The sequence below is a fragment of the Lissotriton vulgaris genome, chromosome 2_1, assembly GCF_964263255.1.
Source record: "Lissotriton vulgaris chromosome 2_1, aLisVul1.2, whole genome shotgun sequence".
NCBI classification, from domain to species: domain Eukaryota; kingdom Metazoa; phylum Chordata; class Amphibia; order Caudata; family Salamandridae; genus Lissotriton; species Lissotriton vulgaris.
Genome location: NC_141687.1, coordinates 1,698,760,503 through 1,698,783,557, shown reverse-complemented (window position 1 = coordinate 1,698,783,557; position 23,055 = coordinate 1,698,760,503). Strand labels below are relative to the sequence as shown.

The following is a 23,055-nucleotide window of genomic DNA, read 5'->3' as shown; positions in this document are numbered from 1 at the left end:
AGAAAAAGAGCAGTATGGTAGAGGGAGATGAGATAGTGAGAAAGATGTGAGGTACCAAGAGAAATGAGGTACAAAGGCCAAGTACAGAGTGATGAGGCAGAGAGAGGGCTCAGGAAGAGTAAGACAGAAGTAAGATATAGAAAGGAGAGAGAGAGATATATTGCGGTAAAGAGAGGTGAGGTTGAGAGAAAGTTGATGCGATGGGGTGCGAGGTGACATGAAACAGAAATTTTAGGTGCAGGAAACTGAAGAAAAGAGAAGGGGAGATGTAGAGGGACACCTGTAGAGTGGTAGAATGAAAGGTAAGGTTTTGTAAGAGAGAGAGAGAGAGAGAGAGACAGAGAGAGGGATAGAGAGAGAGAGAGAGAGAGAGAGAGAGAGAGAGAGAGAGAGGGAGGTGGTGTGCAGAGAGGAGTGTTTAAAGAACAGTTAAGTAGACGTAGGTGAGGTAGTAAGATTTGAGATAGAGAGTGCAGGGACGGTACATATATACATCATGTAGAAATAGGTAGAGAGGGAGAAGTTAAAAGAGAGGGGAGAAGTAGAAGAGGTGAGGTAATGACCAAGACATAGAACTGAAAGATAATATGCTTTACTTAATTTGCCACCAACTGCCTGAGATTTTACAGAGGGGGGTAAAACCCATGCAGTCACGGGGACCTGGGCGTAGTGTGGTAAATGTATAAGGGGGGTCCCCGTGGGAGAAAATTATGAACAAACACAATATAATTTTTTTTTCAAAGGACTAAGGTGGTGGTTCAAAAAGGAAAGAATGTTGTCATTTATTCAACAACACATCATTATCATTAATGAAACATTGTTGCAACAATGTTTCATTAATGATAATGATGTGTTGTTGAATAAATGACAACATTATTTCCTTTTTGAACCACCACCTTAGTCCTTTGAAAAAAATGTTATATTGTGTTTGTTCATAATTTTCTCCCACGGGGACCCCCCTTATACATTTACCACCAACTGCCTGAGAGCGTAAGGGACAGACAGGGAGTGCACAGTACCTTTCCGTGAAGTGTGTATGCCGAACTGTCAAATTAAAAAATAATTCTTTTTTTATGCGGACCGTCACTAAGACGGGACTTCCGGGACTTCTTGTTCAGGTTGCCTGGGAGGCAATGCTAGGTGGGGGCCCTGGACAATTGCCCACTTTGCCCATGCCGTAAAATAGCTCCGAGACTCAGGGAAAAACCTCTAAATTCACTTGTCTGGACATCATGCCTCGCCCTCGAGGCTTTCCCAATCCGCGCTCTTGTTGAGTCTTCACATCATCTTGAGAGCCAGGAGCGCCAGCAGGGAGCTCCACAGCGCAGTCCTGGAGACACCTGCAAGGGGAGAGATGAGGGTTAGAGCACCCGTCAAAGCAGTGAACAAAAGAAGGGGGTTCCCCGTTGGGTTTCTTAAAGATATAGGCAGGCCATAGGGGGGAAAACAACTGTGAATAGAACAAAAGAGAGCACCCTGCCTAGGGATATAATGGCCCTAGCTAGAGGATCCGTCAAAGCAGGACAGGGCCAAAACTCTGGAAGATAACACAATACTGCTCCGCTCAGTTCTGTGAGCGCCTTCCCAGTTAAAAGGCCCTGAGAATCTCAGGGAGAAAGTGATGGAAGAAGAGAAGAATTACTGGACAAGAAAGCATCACCCAATCAGAGCAAACCACAGAAGGATAGTGTGAACAGTGCTGGAGGAGAGAGCCGGCAATAATATTGTGAGAATCTACTGCTCTGTAATGACAGCATGTTTCTTGACTAATGGTATGTGTATAACAGGGTGCGCCTTAACTGGGGTGCCATCACCCCCAGGGGGTTTGAGATGACTTTTCAGATGTTGCGACAAACAGGGACAGTATGTACTGTATGCATAATATTCATCCAACGAGACTTTCGTAGGGGGTGAGGACATTAATCAAACATTTCTTAAGGGAGCGGGCCATAGAAAAGGTTGGGAAGCCCTGGTGTAATAGGTTAAAACCAGGCTGTCATCAGTTGGAACTCTCATGAGGTGGCTTGTTCTGAAAGCTCCGAAGACTTGAGAGTGGTGAGACGCCAATCTATAGAGATTGTGTGGACATTATTTTTTTTAATGTCTGTCTTACAGAGGTCCTCTTATACCCACCAAGAAGAAGATGAACTGCAGATGAGATTAGAAATGGTGACCCCTTACCTGCACAGACTGACTTTGTGATCCCTCCAGAAGCAGACAAGGAGTGGCAGCAAAGAGAAGAAAGGCGGGCAGGTTGGAAGACAAGCAGAGAATGGAAGTGGGGCAGAGAGGAGAAACTATTGAAGGCAAGGGAGGAAGAAAGCAAGTGGTAGTGTAGAGATTGGGCACTATACCAACTAAGATTAATACTGTTTCTCAACTTTGGGGTGAGGAAGCCCAGAAGGCAAGGAGAGGGGTGCAAGCACTGAAACTGGTAGCCTTTTCCAGCCAATCGGTTCAAATTGGTGTCTTTATGGAACATCCTCCCAATTGTATGTGAGTGAGAGGACATTGCTTTGTCAGTTAGAAACACAAGCAGGCAGGTTGGATTAATTAAATGTCTTCATTAGAAATCAAAATACACTACAAGTTATAAACCAGGAAGGGTGAGATTTGTACCTCTTGGGCACATATTTACACATTTTGTATCCCCTCTGGAAAAAAAACAAGTTAACCAAAATCTCAAAATATCTTTTTTGAAAGACTATTTTTGCAGAGTGATGTGCAGGGAGACCTGACCTGACCAATGGCAAACCGTCCCTTGACATCGCAGCTGGGCTTCAGTCACACCCTCATCTGCATCTGAATTCGAGTAATATCTCAAAAGTGTGCCCGTTGTAGCAATCATGGTTCTTTTATTCACTTAGGGCGAAAACCACAGCCCTTTGGGACATAATTGTATATTTCCACCTTGAAATGGCGGAAATGGTAAAAAGAGTGCTAAACCCAACCTTGGGACAATGGTGTCCAGAAAGGATTAGCCAGAATCTGAGAAGGAACAGTAATACTGTAAACATTTGAGACCTTCGTAACAGTAGTTACAATGACATTCATTTAATTCCCTTGAGAAGACCCAAAAAGGTCAAAAGCTTGGAAGAAACTCAGTATATGAACATAAGATGCATTTAAATAAAATTAATCTAAGTGGAACTTGTTTGCAACTTCTGATTATTCTGAAAATGTGGCTTTTTTCAGCCCTCCTGGACCTATGCTGTACATCCTGTCCCCGAGCCAAAGGTTTGTAGCAGCTGTACAAGCCTGCTTTGCACAGTCGGTACATACATTCAAGCAGACATGGTACCTCCCCAGTGGGTCTATACAGCAATGAAGCAGTGCTGGAGATACAGTGAAGCATCTGATTGGGCCCAGCAGGTAGTTGAATACTATCCCTAGCTACACCACAGAGGGACAGAAAATACCTGGAACACTCTTTAACACAGGCACGGCCATCCTTGCAGCACATAGACCAGCTATTTCCCACTGTGGGGCATGCTACAGAAGGGGATGCCCGTCTCAAGGACACGACAGAGGCATTCACAGAATGGTAAAAACAAAGGCTTATAAAGAGGGGGCACACATAGAGAGGGGCTGGGTAGCAGAGAAGGAGGGCAGATGAAAAGCAGGTTTAGTGATGAGTGCTGAAGACCAGGGAGGTTTCAGAACAGGAGACAAGCTTGTAAATTGGCGGGCACATTAAGTGGCAAGAGTGGGCAGCAGACAGCGGGCAGGATAGGAAGGAGAGCGCGAGCAGAGGAATTAGTGCCTGCACCTGCTGTTAGTCTTGTGCTTTGGGGTGAGTGTGAGGTATCTATAGAATGAGACCTAGAAGCTTCTGGATGAATATGAATTGTGAGCATACTGTGACAGATTTACAAGCCCCTTACGCCTCCTTGCGCCACTATTGCGACACTTTTTTTGACGCAAGGGTGACGCAAAAAATGCGGCCAATTTACAATGTGACGCATCTTGGGAGATGTGTCACGTTGTAAAGCCCTGCACCACATTATACCTGCTCCAGGTATAATGTATGCAGGCTAGGCGTCCCCACGCAAAAAGCCATGTAAAACTGACGCAGTGAATTTACATTTGACTGTGTCACTCCACGCCTTCACTGCGTCAAAATCCCTATGGCTGCTCAGACCAGGCGTAAGGAATGACGCATGGCTTTTTGTATGGGACTCACCCATCTGTTTTGGCACATTGCTGGAGTGGTGTCACTTTCATGAGCAACTCCAGCAATGCCTCACTTTTGTGCCAACAGATGCGCAGGATTTCTGAAGCATCTGTTAATCCTCGCGCCATGGAGCACTGCTTTGTAAATACAGCGCATCCATGGTGGTGCAAGGACATTTGGCACGAGCGCAAGGAAACTGACGCATCTCTGCAGATGCGTCAATTCCTTGTAAATCTGCCCCTGTTAAAACTCATTATTGGTGCATCTCCTTTACGTCTCTCACCTCAGTGAGCTCTTTCCTCCACCACGAAGCAAGGGAAAGACAGGCAGAGGAGTGTATTGTGCTTCTTACCTGAGCAGGAGCCTGAAGTGAGTCTGTCATAATCTGTAAAAAGAGACAGTGAGGCACAGTTAGTTTCACAGACTTGCACTGCCCTGGGTGTGAGAGGTTTTAGAGTTTTATCTTGGTCTCTACCTCCCTGAGACATGAGAGGACACGCTGCATCCATGTTTAAAGGGTAATGGCATCGAGCCCTAGACCTAGTCGTCTTAGTCCTGGGGCTCGAGTGGTCACCTCAGAAAGTGGTCGCTCAGTCACCCGGGAGTTTTACTCATGGTTGGAAAGATATGTTGGGATTGAAAAGAGCTCACTCTTTCATTACCTAAGGGCTTAGCCAGAGACTACCAATAACATGGCCTTCTTCAGAGAACCCAACCCAGTGTCCATCTATAGTGATTTCTGGCTACAGGGGGCTCTTGGAGATGCCTACCGAAAGGCCTCCTGCAGAGTCATCGAACCCTGGTTCTTCTTCGGAGCTAGATACCACCTGAGCCACGCTTTGGGGAATGATCCAACCCAAGCGCCTTCGATGGAGAACAGTCGAACCCCAAAGCCAAAAAGAGGTTGTAAAGGAAAACACTGGCACTACTGAGATGCACGTGCTGCATTGCAGCGAACATATCTGTGAATATACCAAAGAGGCAACGGATGGAATGGGCATGCAAAGTGCACTGCAATGTTGCCTTCAAATGATTATTTCAAAGTAGGCAAGGATGTGACAGGAATAACGTATTCCCTCATCTAGTAGAAGCCCTGTCTACAAGTAGACGACAAGAGTGAAATAGTTGTTGACATTCTGCTCTGTTCTGCACTTCGAGTATGATTTGCTTTTCAGAGCAGCGACAAAAGGTGACATGAACCTTCCTCACCTTATCCGACAGACCTCTGTCCTGTACTCTCTGTGTTCATTCAATCCAGTGTCCATCATCTTTGACTATATGTGCCGCTGCGAGAATGTCTGTGCATATATGCATATGCCGGTGTATGCAGGATGCCTGTACTGGTGTTGTATGTGTGTGCATGTTTGCTTGCATACTGAAAAGTATATCTGTAAGTCTGTGTGTATCGTCGTCTTTAAGTATGTATACGTATCGACCTTGCCACATAGGAGCCTATATCTATTGGTCTGTGGGCATGATTACAAAATATGTGAATTTGCACATGGGCTTCGGTGCTTGTGTGTCTATGTGATTGAGTGCTTGTATGATTTTTGGTCTGCCTACATGGTACTTGCATATTTGATGTCTGTCTGTTGGTCTGTGGGAATGAGTGTCTATATTTCTTTTAGTGTTGTGCATAGATGCCTAAAGATATATATGTTGGTCTCTGTTGTATGGAATGCTCTGGATGTTATCCTTCTGTCTGCAGTGCTTAATTTGAGCCAGTGGTTTCAGGTGCCTGGCACCGGCACTTAATTGTCAACACCACACTTATGAGAGTCTGTCACATGGTGGTGCTGCTCATCTAATTTAGAGATGAGCCGAGAAAAGGTTGTTTATAAATACAATGTACATTAAAAACTACTTATATCTGCTCCCCAGCCATTCCTTTAGCTTTGGGGCCCTGGAATAATCCAAACTGTCACACTTGCAGGCGAGAGAGATGGTTTGGCAGCAATGACAGAGTCTATGGGTGGTGCAAGCTGTAGTGGCCCCCTGGTCAGGGCCCTGGCACTTATTATTTTACAAATTAAGCACTGTTTGTCTGTCCATGTGTTCCTGCTCGGGTGTGTTGTGACTGTATGGGCATTGTAGAAGATCAAAAGCAAACTTTTTCCGGAACCAATTTGACCAAGTCAAAAATCGACCCCAAAAACCTTTTGAACTAGTCAAAGTATAATCTAATGTGTTACCTTACCCCCCATGCCCCCAAGTTAGACCACGAGCACTACCCAGCTGCCAAGAATTCGCCTCCTTCTTCACTGAGGAGACAGAAAGCATGAAGATGGACCTACTTAAGGCCTTAGCAATTCACACTGACACCTATAAGGGCAGCCCACCTCCCTCTCTAGCATCCCCTAACCTATGCACAACAAAGCTCGCCCTAAAAAATAACGCCAAATCGTCCTCCTTCAAAACTCACAGTGAAGATGCAATCTTAAAAGTGCTTATGTCATTGAACCCCTCTAACCCCTTCACCGATCCTTTTCCTACAAACTACCTAAAGAGTTCATAAAGCTGCTACTGCCACTATGGACCAAGATTATCAGTACCTCTCTGCTTCCAGGAATAATTCCAGAAAACCTTAAATCTGGGCAGGTGTCCCCCATGCTAAAAAAACAAACGGCAGACCACACAGACTTAAATAATTACCGCCCGATCTCTAACATCCCTACTCTGGCTAAACTCCTAAAATAATGTGTACACATCCAGCTGGACAACCATATTGATCATTCCAACCTGCTCAAAAAATACCAATCGGGCTTTCGAGCAGGGCCCAGTACCGAGTCGGCCATGACCTACATTGTAGATGACACACTAAAAATCCTAGACCAAAACGAAGCCTGTCTGCTAATCTTGCTCGATCTATCTACGGCATTCAAAACCGTCAAACAAGACAATCTTCTGGATCATCTGATATATAGATTGGACTTTTGAGGATCAGTACTAAATTGGTTCACCTCCTTCCTCCATAATAGATCCCAAAGATTCAAGGTCAGTCAATCCTTATCTATTGCCATCCCAGTCACTTTAGGAGTCCCGCAGGGCTCATCCCTCTCACCTACACTTTTCAACCTATTCATGGAACCACTCACCGAAAATCCCAGCTCCTCAAACATCCACTATCACATGTACGCAAACAATACACAACAATACTTAAAGGTCACTTTTCTGGGGGCCATCAAATCTCTCAACTTAGCTCTACAAAAAACTCAGACTTGGCTGGCGGAAAACAACCTAAAACTAAACACGCTCAAGAATGAATTCCTCCTAATTGCTCCATCCAACCAAACAACCATCATTGAAGAACGGCTTAAACAACTAACAGTGCTCAACTGCCAACCTCATATTATTGACGTTTGGCAGAAATCTAAACATGCAGAAACATATTAGTGCCGTAACAAAAGGAGAAAACATTCAGATGAACACTTTGAAAAAATGAAAACCCTTCCTTCCTGCAAATGACTTCAAACTGGCAGTTCAAGCACTAGTAATCCCAAGACTAGACTAGACTATGGGAGAGCAAAGCTATGTGGACTTCCCAGATCTACAACAGTCCCTCTAAGAGCCTCACTCAATTCAGGGGCTAGGCTCATCATGGGCTCAAAAAGAACCAGTTCAACAAAGTGGGGGACAGAGGGGCTTTTTTACAGAGGTCCAGCAAAGGTGCCCTGTATGAATCTATGCAATAGAGGTTTTCTGTTCCTTAACAGGGTGATGCCTAGAATATTAACAGATGTGCGACTCACCAATACCATGGATTATGGTGTGGGTGTCAGGTACTGTTGAGAGGAGGTGGGACCAGGTGGGATCCCACTTAATCGGAACTAGGGTCCTCGCACACCCAGCGAGCTAGGTGTCATGCTTCATCATATGGACCTGCTCCTCGTTGGGTCGGCACTGCAATACCCAACGAGCTACCATAAAGGGGCTCTTTATCAGAGATCTTTTGTTCCTTGCCGTATGATGAAGTGGGGTGTGTGGCCCGTGAAGTGTAGATACAGTGAAGTGTGTGGTTAAAACAAGTCGGATAATCCAAATAATATTTTATTCAGGTTGGCTGTCCCCTTGACTAAAAATGGGTGGAGTTGCAGCATTCCTGGCTTCTAGGTTCAGTACAAGCTATGCTCATCTCCTCTATGGGAGCCCGTTGGGTATTGCAGTGCCGACCCAACGAGGAGCAGGTCCATATGATGAAGCATGACACCTAGCTCGCTGGGTGTGTGAGGACTCTAGTACGATTAAGTGGAATCCCACCCGGTACCACCTCCTCCCAACAATGCCTGACCCCCACACCATAATCCATGGTATTGGTGAGTTGGACATCTGTTTATCTTCTAGGCATTACCCTGTTGAGGAACAGCAAACCTCTATTGCATAGACTCAAAAAGAACCTGCCACATTACCTCCGACCATAGGCGCTCAACTGGCTACCATTTGAAGCAAGAATTCAACTAAAAATTACTTGCATGACTCACAACTCCCTACATCACAATACTCCGAGTTATTTGGCCCAGAAACTGGTCCTCTCGTGTGGCAACAGATCCTCCAGAAGTTCCAGAAATCTTCTTCTGAGACCACAACGATTTGCCAAAAAGAAAACATACAACTGTGCCTTCTCGGGAATCGCTCCTAGGATATGGAATGCACTGCCCCCAGAAACCAGACTGAATCACTCTTCTACCTCTTTCAAGAAGTAAAATTTCAACTCGAGTAAATTCACATGAACAATGGATCTAACTCTCCTAACGGTTGTTTGTATAACAATACATAATCAGGACATACTATGTTCTGTTGTTTCATCTTTCTACCCTGTAAAGCGCTCTGATGCCCGCAAGGGTCATGTTCATGCTATATAAAATCTTCAGAAATAAAATAAAATAAAATTAAAAATTGTGTAAGACTGTTAGTGAATCTTTAGGTGCGTCATTTCCTTAGACATGTGACTATGTGTTTTTTGGGGTGCATGGGTGACTTTGTATGGTTGTCTACATGGTGCCTCGAGGTATGGTGACCCACATGCATGAGCGACTGCCTGCATGGTCTACTCTAATATGTATTGATGCCTGTAGGGATACTGGTCAGTTTGAGCGCATGGATGTCTGCAGGTGTGTTGTTCTATCTGCATATTTGGTTGCATGTGGGACGGTATTTTAGTTGTCGCTGTGTGCATACTCTAGACAAAATTACACCTAACTGCTGTGACCGCAGGTGTTTCAGCCAAAGAACCTGCGGAGCCAGTCAAACCATGCAAGGCCTGGCACAGTGCGTGTGTCAGTCATTGCAAGCACCGGTGCAGAGGGAAAGGACATGCGGGCCGAGCCAGCCCCAGATCAAAGACCCATGACAAGCTAATTACCTGTAACTGAAATGGGCCCGATGCGTAGTGTCCCCGAGCCGGGACCGAGCTCATCTGCCCTCCTCTGAGACGTACACTGCAATATGCAAGAAAAAAAATTAAAAAACAGAAGCAAAACGTGTGAGAATCACATAGTTAAAATGAGTCAGAAGTCTGCAGTGAGACACACAAAACTGGTACAGCATTGGCAGCAGCTGTGCAATCTTTCCTTGCACTCCCAATAGGGACAGTAAGGCAATGGCAATGCATGTTACTTTCCTCGTACATATAGTGCACGTGGAACGCAGATATGCATTTGTGTCTTTGGGGCTTATTTACAAGCTCCTCGCGCTGTCGGTGTGATGCTTTTAACATGGGAAAATATGACGCATGTGCGGCACAAGGGCCTTGTAAATATGCCCCAAAGACACCAATGCATATCTGTGTACCACATACACAATATGCAAGTCGAAAGATCTTTTTACAACCTCTGCATTAACAGTAACCCTGGTGCAGAATGCAGCCAATCCTCAGATAATGCATTCTTCTAACGACGGCAACATTTTGTAAAAAAAGACACATTAGGTAGGCTTTCTTGACTGATTAAGTTCAACATTTCGAAAGCTAAACAAGGATGCCAGTACTGCAACTTTTCTCTAAATTATAAACTTAACAAAATCCGTGTCAGGCTGTAAAATCCTTTGTAGAATTCCCATCAACCCTGTTTGCAGAACACTTGCCAACAGCAGTAAGAAAATTGATGATGAACAGTGACGGAGGTGAGTAATATGGTCTGGTACTCCCCGTGTCCCCTATTTACCTTTTGTACCGGCAGCCCTTGTACGGATGGGGTCACACTCCTTCCTTCAAGGCAATAAAAAATATCCACACCAAATTTACTTTTTGGATTAGGGGGTGTAACCCCACGGCCGTATTTATTACAAAATTAAAAAACATTATTTATTCACATTATGTGCAATTACGCAGAAAGTCCGGATACATTGTTAGATAGATGATGTAACATGGCTAACCTTAAACTCTAATATACACGACACTCCTACCGTACATCTAACAATGCATATATTTTCTTTATGCGTGTCCCCTCAAGAGCCTACGGCAAGGTCAATGACTGGCAGCCCCTAGATCCCAGTATACTACCAATTACGCAGCCGACGTAGGTTTGCGCGGGGGTACAGCTTATCGGACGGATATTCTCCCCCGGGCCTCCCCTACGCCCTGTGCCCTAAACTCCATAAACAGGGGCTGCAATATTCTGCATACTTGCGCCCTGATGCGCATGCGCATGCGAGTGCGGCCACAGCCCCACTGGGAAAAGTGTCTCCCCCGGCCCCCAGCCCCCGCACCCCGACAGCCTACCTACCGGCTGTCACTGCCCCTGGAGTTACATGGTTCTGACCGCTAAGGACCGAAGACAATGCTTACCAATCATGACCTTACCGCCTGACCGGAGACACACACAACTAAATACGACATTATTGCTTGAGACCAAATATATATATGTATACTTTTTAAACGCACCTGAACCAACGTCCTCTGCTGCGGACCTCTTCTGAACCAGATGCTGCAGTGCAGGCAACAAACCTGGCGCTGCTCTCATGCTGTAAGTGCAGCGCACTGATTGAAGGTAGCAGCCTCATTTGAAGCTCCCCGGCACCCTGGAGACCTGTCTTAAGACAGCTGAGCTACAAGTTTCAAAGTGTGCATGTCTGGCTGGCCGTCGCAAGACGGCCAGCCAAAGGGACATGCACACTTTGAAGAGTGCATAGACAGCCCACTATCCTCCCAGCCTCTGTCATTCAGCAGCGGGCCCCGCCCTCGTCCTGATGCTCGGTTCAGGACGGGAGGATGAAAATACAACAATAATGTATTACTGTTTTATTTTTCATCTTTTTCATCTTTGGGAGTAACTTAAGTGGGGTGATACTCCTCCGCTCCAATGGAGGAGCCACCGCCGGAAAAGAGAATGGGTCTTGCATATTGACTTTGATAATGCATTTTTTGCCTTACTGTACCTCACAGACAACAGGGGGCGAGGGTGGGGTGATGTGGAAGCACACAGACAACGAATGGAGGGGCAAATGGACAGCAGACCTTGGTGGGTGGGGATGGGGAAGCACACAGCCAACGGAGAGGGGTAAAGAAGCAAGAGCAACAGCAGAAGGTGAAGAGGGAGGAAGAAAAAACAACAACTGAGATAGGGAGGGGAAGGGAAGAAACACATGGGCAAGAAAAAGGAACACAAAGTACATGAAGGAGACAGACAGTAAACACATGTTGTCTCCTAGAGTGCTTAACCAAAAAGAAATACGGAGCACTTGAAAATGGACAAGTGGAAGGAGTGGAATGACACAGTTAATAAGTTCATGTCTCAGGGCAGGGACAATGCACCATTAGCCCACGAAAGATGATCCCTCGAAAGATGATGAATAAGAAGCAGGCAAATGATTGTCAATAAACCCAAACAATCGCAAAAAAGGGTGGGCTGTAAGTCTAGCTTAAGCTAACAATATGTCCCTAAACAGACAGTGCATGCTTTGCCTTGGGTTAGACCAAGTGAAGCTACTAATTCTGTGTATATTGGCAGATAGCAGGTAAACTGGTGCACTACAGATTGGGAATTTAATGGGTTTCTAATCCTTACAAAATGGGCACGTAGCTCGATTCATGGTCGAGCAAGTGATGGATTCGCCATGATATAGCTTGCACCCTGCAAATTACTAATATTACAACAGAGGGTAGGTTTGTAATGGCTAACAATTATTCACTTGAATAGATAATTTGCAGTACGGATCTGCCTCTTGGTAGTAAGAAACATGCTGAGTTCACTGTTGAATTAAGGAAGCTTGTGGGAAAACTGAAGGAACGGTTCTTAACACGTATATTTATTGTAGTGGACGATTTAAACTAAAGCTTCTCTGAGCTTGACTCTGATGACTCCTGCTTCAGACATGTAACTCTCTATGAAATATTCAAATGGACATATACTTTCACTATCTACTAACATTAAGACGGCAAGCGGTCAGTACCTTAGGCAAAAATGTTTTGCAATGCAATTTATAAAACAAAAGGCCACTGCCCAAATGATTCTCCCGCTGTCCCGACTCATAGAGCAGCCTCAAGTAACAGTCCTCTGTAGCAACAATGCTCTGGATTACTTATTCAATTCTGGGTATTCTTTACAGTTAGTTGATTCACTTGAAGTTGTTTGTCAGCACAATAGTGATTACTCGCCTCTGGTGCTCTTAAGGGTACAATAGGAGTATCACAGACTAGGATTGCCCAAGTTAACAACGTCCTTAAGGGTGCACGACAACACATCTCTTGGAATATGAGTGTAACAAGAAGTCCTGATTAATGGATATGGGAGATTGCCCAGAAAAGTCGTGAAGATATCAGGAAAGTTCAAGCGCAAAGTGAGAAGAAAGCTATGTATGGACGTTAGTCACATTTGTGCACCTCTGCACTTGATGAATTACTGGTTCTGAGCCATTGCCTACACATATTAGCACAAAAAAGTTTGAGGAATTTAAGAATTTCTGATCATGGTATACTGCAGATTTTTTTTTAAAAAGTAAAGTAAATCTATATTATTAAGTAGTATTAGAGCACTGACAAATGACTCAACTAATGTACACACAAGATACATTTAAAAACTAGTAATCTAGAATATAGAAAGACTATTGGTGCAGCAAAGTATAGACCTCGAGAAATGTAGTCCAAAAAGTGGGAAACTATCAAAGAGAAAGGGCACTTAGAAATATAGGTTTGTGTATACCTAGACAACCACTGGACTTATGTATTACTAAATTAAAGTGGCAGAATCATATTACATCTTTATATCACAGAGGATAGATATGACTATATACGACTAATGATAGATGGAAATTACCTTGATTTAGAAAGCTGATTGAAAAATTGATAAAGGAACAGAAACTGTGGGAGCCCACGGGCCCAATGGTGTTTCCATTGTGGTCCTCAAATCAAATCCTACATTTTGGTCCTCTCATCCACTTCCATTTTTCGGACTCTTACAAAAAGCGGGCTATTGACCTCTATTTGCGATGGAGGCATTTTGGTACCCAGGAGCAAAAATAGAGACAAATCTCCCTGGCAACTATCAGTTAATAGCTCTCCTAGACACCAAGCTTATACTTTTTTTTAGAGACATATTACATTTATTGTTGAAGTAGTCAGTTAATAGTCGATTACTACCAAGAACCCAAAGTGCATTCCGATTTTTTTGTAGCATCTTGAAAAATCTGAAAGCCCTACAACTAATGGCGTCTCATGCTTTATTTACCAAAGGCTGTACTAATATTATGTTGACTTTAGTAGAGCTTGTCATTGGGTGGACAGATCAACACTATTGCGGAAATTAGTAGAACATAACATCTGTGCAGGGTTACTAAAACTGACACTAGAGTCACAAGAGAATACTTGGATGTAGATTCAAGCAAACGTCAACACCACCTGAAAATTCCCACCACAGCAGGATTAAAAAAGGGCTGTTTTTTTGCACCAATACTGTTTAACCCTTAGGGAACTGACGTGAACAAGCATTTACAAGAGACCAAATGGTTTCCATCTAAATTGAGGGGAAGTGACCCTGAAGGATCAGATCAGACACCCATATGATTTCATCACTGTGAGAAAGTGGATCATTAGGTGACGCGGATGGTAGTTCCCTTCAAGAAATAACAGCACTAATCCTTATTAGATCTAGTTAGATCTTAATAATTTAAACCCAAGCTCAACCCTTGGTAGCTGTAGCAAAGAGATGACAGGCTTGACTTAGGATAAATGTATAAAGCTTTCATCAGTACCAAAATAGTTAAAAAGTAGGAAAGACAACTCAATAGAAACCCCACTCCAATGTATAAAAGAAAAAGGAGCAAATGAGCAAACAGACAGCTAAACAACAAAGAATGGATGTAGGGAACCAAAGATATGATTATTCAAAGTTTTAGATGTTTCCAGCAACAAAAAGCGCCAACCACAAGTATCTGATTGCACTAGTCTGGGTCACAGCCAAAGGTTAAGGCCAACAAAGATGCAGCAGGAGTTAGATACAGAGACCAGGTATGGGCTGGAGGAAAGTTTTATCTTCTGACTTAGTCTCTGGAATGAAAATCGAAAATCCTTAGTGGGGCAAGGCAGCAGGCCTTAGCCAAAATGGGTTCCACAAGGCCGGATATCAGTCAGACAAAGTCATGGTGAAGCCATTGACTTTGACGGCAAAGCTCTGAGTGGGAGAAATCTGAAATTCACACCCAAGGAAGGTCCCTTGCTGACTGGATACTTTTGGGCTCCTTTGGGTGGTGAAGTTTTCTACCTTTGGACGTCGAAACCTTTTTGAAAATCAGGATCCTTTTAGAGGGGCAAACTGGCGTGTTGAGTCTGACCGGCAGTACAAAGTCAGTGGCTGCCGCTCGTTGGCGGTCCAGTGGTAGCCTCTGGTTATTTTAGCAAAAATCCTTTAAAATGTTTATAAATCCCAGCCTTTAGGGCTAAACAGGAGGAGCACAATCTGACACTTATCTACGGACCCGGGACCTTCAGAATACCACATGGGGTCAGGACTCACTCCAAGGGTAGCCACCAGAAGGGTTTGGGACAAGTCCAGTTGGAACTGGTCAACTTGGCTATTCGGAAAGGTGGACTGCTTGCAGCTTTTGTGTCCATGTAGGTTGACAGGAGACTATCCAACCAGCCCTTGGAGTCCTATGTTCAGTTCTGGGTTCAAGCGGGAGCAGGTCCAGCCCGTGGGTTTCTCCTCACAGCTTACAGTAGGTGCAGTTCTCTTTCTGAAGTCCAAAGGGATTAGAAGGTGCAGTCTTTCTTCTGTCTTCCTCAGGTTCAGCAGGGTTCTGAGGAAGGTATCCAGGGGTGCCCTTTTATGTATGGTACTACCTTTTGGGTGGGGGAAGATCCCTATCCAATAGAGAAAATGTTCCTGGGGGCAGCTCTACCCAATTTGACATCATTGACTGTGGGTTTAGCCCTAAACAAACCCACAGTGCCCAGATTTGCCAAACTCCAACATGGCAAAATCTTTGTTTCTTTGATCAGAGCTCTGGCATACCCCTGGGGTGTGAGTAGGGAAATGAGGAACTCTTCTTGTAAACCAGTTCTGGAACAGGTTCTCCTTCCCCCTCGACTGGCACTGGTACCTCTCTGGCTACTTGGACAATGGCCAGGCAGTTGTGTGCTGCATCAGCCTGTTATAGGGGAGATGCAGTTGGTGGGTACACCCCCCAAGCCATCCTTTCAGGATGAGGTCACACCTTCTCCCAGCCATGGCCCTTTTGTTCCCTTTCCTGAGAGCAATTACCACCACCCAGCAGGCTGAGAGATGACAGTTGGGAATTAACTTTGAAAAGACTACTGGAGGTTTTAGGCAGGAAAGCCCTAAATTTGCAAAAGTTGTGTTAAAAAAAATACTAATTTAAAGCTGATTTGACCTACAGATTGGAAATACAATTCCTATTTATTTGAGCAACGGATCTACCTATCTTCAAAATGATTTTCTATGGAAGAGCCAGCCTTGCTATTGCGAAAAATTACTTCGGAGATTTTTCATTGCAAGGACATGTAAAATTTAAGAACACGTGTCCTACTCTTTAAATACTATGCACTCTGCCCTATGCACATTGAGGCCCTACCTTAGGGAGGGCTCCCAGGTATTAAAAAGACAGTTGTAAGCCTGACAAAAAAATAATTTTGCCTAGTCGAATTTGCAAGTCTAAAACAGCACAGCTCGGCTGCAGTGGCAGGCCTAGATTCATGCTTTCACTTATCCCTTTAGAGGCTGCACAATAGGCTCTGCAACCCACTAATGACATTTGACTTACAGGCCCTGGAACAAAGAGTGCAATACACTAGGGACGTGTACGTTTATATGTCAATCAGGGATTACCAATTCTATGTGGTTTTAGGATTCTAAACGCACACACTGGGTGCAAAAAGAGGGAGGGTGGAAGTGACCATGCAAAAATGGCATTTTATTACAATCTTCTTTTGATTGTATTGGCATGCTACACTGCCAACAATATACTTGCAAAGAACATCAGCAAGGTCATTGAAGTGGTATGTGGTAAGAGCATGGCCCGTGACTCTTCATTCACTGAAGTCCTGAAATGAGAGCAAGTACCACAATGTAGATATTTAATGGTAACATTGCCTCCTATGCTGAACTGGTGGGCGCAAGCGGATGACATCACAACCAGAAAGGTATGTACATATATGGGCCTCAAGCTTGCCCTCTCCACCTTTGGGGTTGGTCAGTGGAACCCGTCCTACAAGTTTTTAATTGTGAGAGGGTCACAGGTATGCTGTCCTGCGCACCAGTAATTATGGCTCGATCCGCATCAAAGCTGGGCTTCCTGGAATGTGTGCTGAAAAGGCGGTGCCATTAGAGAACCTCCACACCCGGTAGTGTTATTCGTTTAAAACTTGTCACACTGGTGAGGTAAAAGCGGGAACTATTTCTGAAATATGCCCCAATCATAAATCCCGAGACAACTGCGAATACACGCGGATCTGCAAGGAGCAGTTTAAAGAGTCCTGCCGTTAACAGTCTCCTAAAACTTGACCTGAATGATTTTTGGGCGAGTTTCTCCTCGGTCGAAATCCAGTTGTAAAACACAGATTAAGGTTTAGGCGCGCGCTGTAGGCAGCACACCTCATGATATTGAAATGCGGGTTCCATAATGCCACTAATTAAGACCCTACAGTCCCCGACGTTATATTTCCTATTCAGATTAACAAATCATGGAAGACATTCTTATACGTGACTATGGGGCATTTTATCAACAACTAGCAATATTTTTCGCTAAATGAGCTTAGCGATATTTTTTTTATCGCCGAGCATTGCTGGATTTTATCGCAGAGATAACGTGCTATTAGCAAAGTTTATCTTAAATGCGATAAAATATCCCGCGATAGCGGCTCAATGCGTGAATATCGCAAGAAATCCAGTGATATTCAGGCATTAACGCCAATAGGGTCTTAACCTGAATATCCAACTCCCACTGGGTATACAGGTTAAGAAGTCGTCTGAGCAGGCGTTAGTTTTTGGCGATATTTGCGCTTAGCGCAATTTTTTTATCGCTGTGCCTGTGTTGATAATAGGCGATAGCGATGTTTACTTTCAGTCGCTAACAGGTTGGGTACGCCCACTTTGCATGTCATGAGCGATAAATATCGCTGACATGCAAAGCAGGCCCCAAACCTCTCGCTATTGCCTACAAACTGTCGCTAACTTCTGTTAGCGACAGCTTGCTAATAGGGGGATGAAATTATCGCTGCTTTAGCGGGAAAAAGTCCTGCAAAAGTGGCGATAAGGCCCTTGATAATATGCCCCTATGTTTCCACCAACTGCCAACATTAGAGGAAAGGGGAGGATGGTACCCGGGACATTTCCCTAAAAAGCTAGACAGTGAAGATTTGTCTCACCGAGTTAAGTTGTCTTAAGACGTTAAGTGCACGTTTCTTGAAACCCACCAGTAGAATGAACACTATAAGGACCCAACAGGAGGCTTTTCAAATGTGCTTGAGACGCAATTTAAATGAAGTAGCAACTTTTGTAACTCCACTATCACCGAAACTAAGGCAGGCAGTCCATTAGTACCTTGCACGGGTCATTTAATAACAATGTCCCGCAAGAACCACACTTTAGCATTCACTTTTTAAAACTATATTAAATGTAGATGTGGCAATACCTGTGGAGATTAACCAATTTTTTTTTATTTTGCTACTAGAGCCCTTTTTGGGTCAAAGGATTGTAACTGGATTATTCTCTTCTTTGTCATTATTCTTTGGGGCATAGTCTATGGTAATAGTGGGTTCCTTGCCCCATCCCATGGCCCACCTCAGTCTAATTTCTGTTGCTGTGAGTCTAGGGGAATGTTAGGAAGAAATGTCAGAATCCAAAGAGTGTTGTCATGACCGGTTTAAGTAGCACTGGCTAGACATAGGTTTTGCAATTTCGTACAGGCTTCTTTGATCTATAGAGTAAGGGGCAACACGGCAGGCCTTCTGTTGATGAGCCTACGATTATCTGTCTTTCACCCTTTGGTTGATTGTAACCATCAGACATGAGGTATGGCATTTTCCTCTTTACCAACATACGACCAATTCATAGATAGAGACGTTATTTGAATTCACAGTAGAGAGTTGTAGTAGGGGGTGAGTACTTCATGGAAAACAAGTCCATCGGTGACAGATGTACTACACACAATGGCCCTCCATGGAGTGGTTGTGATGCAGGACAAAGGAAGTGAGGCTGAAGATACTGACATGACACCCCCTCGATTTACACCTCCTTTGAGAGTGACTTGACTACGGCTCTATAGTAGATGGCCACCTCACTCCTGTCATTAGGGACCTTGTGTTGGTTCTCTTCCATTGAACTACTCAATCTAACACACCTGATAGCAATGATTTCAAGGTTAAAAATCCAAGGTTGAAAGTAGTTTCCATAATGGCATGGAGTTGGCCAAGCGTCACTGGGCAGTATAAGCATCATGTCGGTTTGCAGAAGTGTGGCTCACCGGTTAGAGCAGGCAGACCCTGAAGCAGAGGTCAGACCCGGGACCAGGGTTCAATTCCCGACGCGGCAGGGTCTTGAGCTCAAATGTCCATGGACTCGATAATTCTCGCTTCGGTGCCTGACCTAATCATGGGTTCACACTCTGCAACTCTGGGCATTAAGCTTGCTTAATCTCCACAACGGCCCCCCGCGGCGGGATGCCTGGCTTTCACCTTGGGGATGCCCTGTAGGGGCTATCTCACAGGGAAAAGCCAGGACGGGTTCCCAAGGCAAGCGCGGAGATACCCCTTCGGGGGTCGATTCTGGCGCTATGTAAGAAACATAATAATAATAATAATAATAATAATAATAATCACTGTGTCGCGAGCTACACACCCACCTGGAGGCAAGTGATGAGCTTTCAAATGAACCATCACCAACCCTCCACAAATGTCCCCAGTGGAGATGGTGTGCGGCAAGGTGCTGGCAGTGAGGCTGGAGAAATATCCAGGGCCTCCTGCAGGCAGCCCTCAGTCAAGGTAACTAGACTGTGACTGTACAGCAGCATCACAGGAGTCCTCCAGCACCAAGTGTCTGTGTGTTTGGTATGAATGTGTGTGAGTGTGTGCAAGAGAGAGCGCGAGAAGACAGAGAGATAATGCCTGATATCTGTCTCACTGCAACCTGTGACATAGCTCCTCTAATCCAGCATCTGGTTATGCAGCATACTAGGTCCATCTTTTACTTGATGGGGCCCACATTTGGTATGATGGGAATAATTCTTGCAATTTCAGCATCTTTGCATGATGGTGCTGACACCTAGCAGAATGGTGGCCCTAGAATATTAACAGTGATGTTTTGCATACTGTGGATACGCATGGAATAATAGCACCAACTTCTGGCATAACGCTGGCCGAGGCAAAATGGTGGTAATTCATAATATCTTGTGGTCACCCATGCCATGATGGAGCCCAATTTCCTGTGTAATGCTGGTCCAGGCATATTGGTGGTAATTCTTTGAATAATGTGGGAATTCATGGTTTCTTGCTAATGCTAGCCCTGTAGTAATGCTGGTACAAGTTTTTTTTTTAATTTGAATTGATTTACAGCTAGATGCATCAAACAAAAATCCGCTCGCAAAGGGGCAAATGCTCAGAATCAGCCCCTTTGTGACCGGTATTTTTGCATTTGGGATGCATCATCCCAAATGCAAAAATCGCAAATTGAGAAATCACTAAATTGCGATTATTTGCATTTAAGGAATCTCAAATTGAGATTCCTTAATTAAATGCAATGTATGAAAGTTTTAAAAATAGCGAATTCGCTAATAGGGCATGCAAATTACCATGAAGTACAACTTCATGGTAATTTGCAAAAACTTTGAAAAATGCACTAAAGTGCATTTTTCAAAGTTTCATGTTGCGCACACACATGCCCTAAGGGCCTGTGTGTGCGCAACATATGTGCGCAGATCAATTTCAGGGGTGCACCCTTGAAATCTCAATCTCAATATGCGAATCGCTAATTGCGATTTGCAAATTGAGATTGTCTTCCCATTCATTCCTATGGGCCTCTAGGCACATAGGAATGAATGGGGAGGTATTCCTTAATTGCGAGTCGCAATTTGCGAGTCGCAATTAAGGAATTCTAAGAAATCACTACTTTTTAAGTGATTTCTTGATGCATTCCATTTTGCTATTCCTTAATAGCGAATCGGTATTTTTCGCTATTAAGGAATCGCAAAATGGGTGGTTGATGCATCTGGGGGCTAGTCCTTTGCTGAGGACTAGCCCCCAGATGCATCAACAACCCATCATATATAATATATATATATAATTATACATTCTGTTTAAAACAATGATAATGTGACCACAGCAAAACAGTTTAGAAAAAGCTTTTTAAAAATGTAATCAAGTTATGACAAACAAATTAAACATGCAGTAAAAAGCAATATAAGGACTTGTACCATCGTTATATTGTGTCTGGTACGGATAGGGTTTAAATACCCGCATCTGGCCTCGACCAGTGTCGGGTTTGGACATTCAAACAGTACATGCGGTAAGTCTAGGACTCCTCCATCACATAAATCACAAGTACTGGTGGTATTTTAGCAGGTGTTTCATTTTGAAGTTAAAGCTTTTAAAGGTAAAATCTCTAGCAGTAATAAAATGATACAACGTCGGACCCCATGAACAAAGGTGAAGTGAGTATAACGTTGCTGGGATTCCTATTCTACTAATTCTGCATAGTGTTCATAATGTTTTAGTTGAGAGCAATGTTTAGCATCAAAATCATAACTTATTCTCGGGATCAGGTGTTTTAAGAAAAGCCTCAAGTCAGGGAACAGGTGTCCAGGATTTCAAAAGTGCTAATGCGCAATTCGATTGGTAAAGTGCTGTAATTAAATTCTGTTTAAAAGTATATTGCAATGATTCATTCCAAAAAGTCTTCATTTTTAATGTACATCGTAAGGATCCCTGTTCAGCATGTACGAGATTATAAGCCCGTTTTATGATGTTAGTGATGACTCTGGTATATGAGCTAACTAGGAAAAGCTTGAGGCGCAAAGCTTGAGCGGGAATTGCTTGGTTAACTTCTATCAGTTTACGGAGGATATTCCCTTCTTTTATTTTTCTTTCATTCCAATTTTTTATTGGAATGTATTCCAAGGCATAAAATAGAATAGGTGGAATTTTCAAACTATAAACCTCTAAATGGGAGTGAAAATGTCTATTCCGGGTGGAGGAGTATAAAAGTTGAAGTGCACGACCATGGGCATCTGCTTTGCACCTGATATGCTGAAGATGAGAGGAATTTTGTAATGTTTCCCAGTTATGTATATTCTTTAACCGCCTCTAAGGATTTTCCCCCTAGTGACCGGTTACATTTAGTAAATTGCTTTCTTCCTCTGAAAGGAACTACTTTGGTTTTAGATATGTTTGGGAGAAAAAATAAATCCTCTATGTAACTGGTGAGTGCCTGTAAGTTTCTTTGTAGGCCAATTGGTGTGAGATTTAATATAACCATATCGTCTGCGTACATCAAGATATGTATATTCCACAATGATAATTTTGGGGGTAAATTGTTAATTTTTATAAAATAGTAAGGAAGGTCACTTTTATAAAGAGAAAATAAAAGCGAGGCTAGAAGACAACCTTGCTTCAGACCATTTGGTGTGGCTACTGGTCGAGTGAATCCTTTCTCTCTCCCCATTTGCATTCAACACCATGTTGTTGTGAGTAGCGATATAATTATGTTAATACGTTTATCAGGCATTCCTAATTTTCCTAGCTTCTCCCAGAGTGTAGGTCTATGTACTCTGTCAAAAGCTGTTGTAAAGTCAATGAAAACACAACAGACGACCTGCGCTTGTGACACTACCTATTTGTCAATGATCGTCTATAGAGCCGCTATGTTGTCAATTAGGGAGTGTTTTGGATGGAACCCAGCTTGAGTCTTAGGGATCACTCCAAATGAAAAAGCCCAGTCCTTCAAATATTCCAGTGCTCTAGCCGTGAAGGTCTTCCCAATGGCATCCAACATTGCGATTTGTTTTGTCGATATTTGCTGGGAAGTGTCCTTGAGCTTTTTTAAAAAAAACTGGAATCACAATGTTCCCCTGCCTTGATTTTGGAATTTTCCCTGTGTGATAACAATGGGAATATAAGGGGGATAAAAACTTATTCCAGTCGTCTGGTTGCGTTCGATTACTTTTATCGGGATCTTATAGGGTAATGCTGGTAATTCATGACAGATATTGAAAATCTTAGGACTAATGATGCCCACCACTGGCATACAGCTGTTTTTTGACATACATGACATGATGACACCTACTGCAGCCATAAAACTGGCCCTTGTATCATGAATGATGGTGGCAATACTTGATAATTGTGGACATATGTTTTCATACAGTCCCATTACTAAGCAAGAAAAGGTATGGATCATAGTTAACAATATTTGAAGGATTGACAATCAGGCGTCCCACACACATAA

The 23,055-nt window shown here is 43.7% G+C and overlaps 1 pseudogene across 1 annotated transcript in view; it reads right to left on the bottom strand.

Moving 5' to 3' along the window:
* Nucleotides 1-1,050: 1,050 nt before the first annotated feature.
* Nucleotides 1,051-23,055, bottom strand: part of LOC147733126 (pancreatic secretory granule membrane major glycoprotein GP2-like) — a 225,747-nt pseudogene continuing 203,742 nt past the window's right edge. The window contains exons 8-10 of the transcript XR_015308702.1: nucleotides 9,534-9,609; nucleotides 4,527-4,559; nucleotides 1,051-1,340 (exon numbers count right to left, since the gene is read on the bottom strand). The product of XR_015308702.1 is annotated as a pancreatic secretory granule membrane major glycoprotein GP2-like (transcript). The remainder of the gene's footprint in view (nucleotides 1,341-4,526; nucleotides 4,560-9,533; nucleotides 9,610-23,055) is intronic.